This window comes from Hordeum vulgare, chromosome 3H (assembly GCF_904849725.1).
Source record: "Hordeum vulgare subsp. vulgare chromosome 3H, MorexV3_pseudomolecules_assembly, whole genome shotgun sequence".
Classification (NCBI taxonomy): Eukaryota; Viridiplantae; Streptophyta; class Magnoliopsida; order Poales; family Poaceae; genus Hordeum; species Hordeum vulgare.
This window is the reverse complement of record NC_058520.1, coordinates 152,691,842-152,696,440: the sequence shown is the minus strand read 5'-3', so window position 1 is coordinate 152,696,440 and position 4,599 is coordinate 152,691,842. Positions and strand designations below refer to the sequence as shown.

General features: G+C 37.0%; 1 pseudogene; it reads right to left on the bottom strand.

Annotated features, from left to right (window-relative positions):
* Window positions 1-2,987: 2,987 nt before the first annotated feature.
* Window positions 2,988-3,697, bottom strand: LOC123439713 (annotated as a pseudogene).
* Between the last annotated feature and the right edge of the window lie 902 nt (window positions 3,698-4,599).

The following is a 4,599-nucleotide window of genomic DNA, read 5'->3' as shown; positions in this document are numbered from 1 at the left end:
TGGAGTCCCATGGACACTGGAGATTCCTCGAGTCGTTTCCATAGTCAAACTTAGACATTTGTCCAAACTAGTAGACCTTTATGGTCTTGTAAACCAGATTTTGTATTTTGCTTGGATATTCTGTATCAAGTGAGTGTCTACCAACTAACTGTAGTCTTGGGGTTGGTTAACACAAAGACCTGTTTTCTGGAATTATTTTATAAAAAACGATCGCCACAATATTCCTCCTATTGGCGTGGGTTGGGACCTAAAACACCAAAAATAAGGAATATGTGTTAGCTACTTATCTAGTGTCGGTAATGTAAACCCTCAGCGTGTGACAAAATTCGAAAGCATACACATAAACTAAAATCAACTCACCTCTCACATGTCAACATAGAAAAAAATAGTTCAAGTAGAATGGAAAGACGATCCTACTCTAAAACATGTCATGCATGTAACATGAATCTAAAAACAGAAGCTATTGGAAATATAAATTTGTGAGTCTGTTGTTCAATGGTTGTGCCAGAAAACCTCATACTTATCAAGTTGTTTCCAGCGCAATATTGTCCTTTTTTAGGATTGTATCCACCTAAACACTAATGTATTAAGTTTTCTATGTTGTTTCATAACCTTGGTTTGTAGAATAATAATGTTGAGAATTGAAAATTACCTCCACGGCCGCCGTAAATAATATTATTATGACACATCTGATTAGTGACTCAGTTTTAAGAACACAACATCTCCTCGTATGCATCCCGTGGTAAGTACTCCCTCCGTCCCAAAATTTTTGTCTTAGATTTGTCTAGATATGAATTTTCTAGACAAACCGAAGACAAGAATTTTGGGACGCAGGGAGTAATAAGCAAATCTGAACGACTCCTCGGCACTTTGAATTTAATAATACATATGTCAGACATAGGTAAGTCTCTCGTCATCGCATGTGAGGAGAACGATATGGTTTAGGGAAAACCAATGATGCCTTCGAAGTAATGACCTTTCCTTGGGTACATTCATAAGAAGTTCAAGGATCTCCATGAGAATCCAGATGCGTATATCCTTGCCCTCGAACTTATTGATGAAAACATGGTTGCACACCAACAAATATGACGCTTTAGCATACCTGAGCACGCTCCAGAAACTTATAAGTAAAAGGGGCTGCTAACAAAGAGCTCTAAAGTAGAAAAGCGTCATTTTATATGTTGCAAGCAATATAGCGATATAAAAGTATGATATGTATTACTCTTATGGCATGACTCTAAAGACTAAAGATAAGGAGGAAAAGATTATCAGTTGCCTTCAAGATTTGCAGATATTTAGAAATCACTTTATAAATAAAATAATAGATATGTGCAATAAACTATACAGCCAACCAATAAACTAAATTAACTGTAAATAAAATAATATCTAAAATAATACTATTTAAAAAGTAGATATAAGTACATAACCAACTCTTGTAGGTCAAATATATATAGTAATACTATTCATCATCGAGAGTGCAGAATAAGTAATTCTTCATCAGAGATAATTTTACGATTGTTTCATAAATGAATTTCATTTTCTATACAAATAGTAACATGCATATTGGTTCATTATATCATTGGATAGCTATTGAAAATGCGCAACTTCGCCATGTTGAACACTTTTCGAGATTCCTAACGGGTTAAGTGCACTTTCAAAAATGTTGGGCACCCAACGACTGGCAGCGAGCGTATTTTTGTGTTTTTTCTAAACCGCTGTGCCGGAATGAAGCAAGTGATACAGTGCTGGAAAGATATCATCGAGGCGCAACTTTTTCAAGTAGAACACACTTTCTATTTCCTTATGGTTCAAGAGCAGTTTCAAATTTAGCGAAATGCACGATTGTGTTTTTCAAATTTTGTAAACATTTTTGTACGATATTCGCTCCAGTTTTTTTTCTCGTGCATGCAAATATGTGCTTCCGCGAGAAATAAAATTGTGCTTTTCATGGAAGCATGTTTTTTCATTTTTTGAAGAAACAAAAGAATTAAGTGCTTCCACAAGAGGCAAATAGTGTTTCTTGTGCAAGCACTATTTTTTCCTTTTAAAAAATAGTTGTGTTTCTTGCAAAAACAAATCATTGCTTCCCTTGGAAGCATTGTTTTTGTCCTTTTCCCAGAAGCACACATGTTTCAAAAAAATTGAATAACGTTTAAAAATTACAAGAAAATGAACATTTAATAAATATTGTTTGCAATTTTCAAAATAATTAGAGTCTAAGGACAATTTTTTTATTTATAAATAATTTTTGAGTTAATGTTCTTATTTCGAACGGGTCAACATTTTCATGAATTCATGCACATTTTTATGAATTCACCAACATTTTTGAATTCATGCACTTTTTTTGAATTCATAACCATTTATTTGGATCCAAGAACATTTATTTGAATTCCACGACATTGTTTTGACTTAAAAACCGACCTGATAGAAAAAGTAGGTAAAAACTAGTCTAAGAAGAAATAGGTGTGAAAAAATAGTATGTGATCGTGTGCGAGATGATTAACTGATAGCTATGACGAAACCCTAATACCATTAATGGTCGATCTGGCATTAGCACTCGCATTGAGCGATATACAACAACACTTGAAGGCGTCTTCCTCTTCTTGGTTGACTTGTCCGACTGGCTACAATTCTTATTCCTCCTCCTCTAGTTCCTTCCCTAGGATCCCCAAATTCTGTAGTTCCTTGATCCAACCACCTAAGGTTGTAATTTGAACTTGATTGAGTGAACTAGTGCACTGGGTTGCCAACACATTATTTGGATTTATCTCATCACCATTTTACCAAATATAAACCGTGTAAGACATTACCCTATATTTATAGGGTAATGGGAAGTTACAAATCCTCTAATTTTATTATGCGAGGGCGATGTTCTAGTTCCATTCAAACATGACATTTGAGACTTACAAAGAAAAGTATTCCGAGTACCGTCCTTTTATTTATTGATTTAGAATAGCAAAAACAAAACAAAAAGATGAATACATGCGGAACATGAATAAATTACCATGATAGAATAGAAGCATTTTCAATTCGCCAAAAGAAGGAATAAATAGATGCATTTTCAAGCGGCTTTGGCCGGGGCGGGTGTAGGGGTAGAAGAAATCAACTTGCATGTATCGCAACACTTGTTATCTGAGGTATCCTTTTCCTTTGCGCTATGCTTGAAGCAATCCATGTCTTGCTCTATGGATTTCTTATTGGTGGGGGTGGACATGATGTAGCTAAATCTCACAGCCATGTATGGGCAGTCGACGTAGTAGTGGTTGGTGCAAGTAGGATCCATGCATGCCTTGTCGTAGTCGGTGCCACATTGGGTAGAATAGTCCTTGACAGTCTTGTCGCCTGGGCAGCCACCATGCTTGTCGACGGATTCTTTCAGGGCATCCTGCCCTCGAGAAGTTTCTAGATTAAAGACTTCTTACTTCTTTTCCCCGACCTCGACGAGCTCCGTGAACAAGTGCTTGATGAAGGTGACGCTAGTTGCCTCTGTGCTGCATGCCTTGTCGACCATGGCGGTGCACGTGACGTCCTTTTTTTCGCCCTTGCCACAGAGCTTGGTGTACTCGGTGAGGCAGGTGGGAGTAGCCTTCTCATGCCCCGAGGACACGAACATAGGTGATGTGGCCGCCGCCACCACAAGGGTGATGATGAGCAGTGACTCGGCCTTGCGCTTGGCATCCATCTTGTTGTCAATTTCTCTTTGATAGTTGGACCACCAACACTAGTGTTGATCGAGATGCTTGCATTGCATTACATTTATAGAGGCGATGACCCAGGGTCGGGGCAAGTGGTATGATAGTGAGGCCATCAGCCATTGGAGCTCCATAGACGCTAAATTTGGTGAATGCATTTCTACAAAAACCGGCCAAAACATCCACCCGACCGAGGTCCAATTTCTATTTAGGGAGCAAGATCTAATTTTAGTACTAAAGGCATTCATATATGTGTGAGGTGTGTATTTTCTACTTATGTGTTTTAAGAAAAATCCTCGAATTTTCTATAGACGGAAATTAGGTGTGGTATGCATGTGTTGTTGCTAAATTCAGCTTGCTAGTCCTCCTTTCCTGACTGAGACCGTCCCCTGGTCGTGAAGTGATGTGATGCTCCTCCTCTCTTGGATGATACCTCCTATTTCGTGCCTAGGCACCCGTGAATTAAAAATTGAGCAACTGAAACTTCTAATGGGATATCGTGCGTACGAAAACTATTTGTCACCTATTTCAAAGAAAAAATATGTATTCTATATTAAAGAACTGTGGTCGAAATTTGGAAAGAATCATCACATATTTGACAATATGTGAATTTCCTATTAGAGGTATGGAAATTGTGTAACAAAATATGCTCATCACATATTTTAATATTCTCATAGTTGAATTAAAATTGTTCATTGGGTAAGAAATTCATCAAGTTATTAAAACATCGAAAAGGAAAAAGATCTAAGAAATGAAAAGCTGGAAATGAAAACATGGTCATCTGGTACTAAAAGATAATCTGATAAAAGGCAACATCGTCAAAAATAAGGAAGAAAAAACTAAGGGTAAAAGAAAAATACAAGAAATAAGTAGGAGGATGAAGATAGAAAATAAAACAAAAACATCA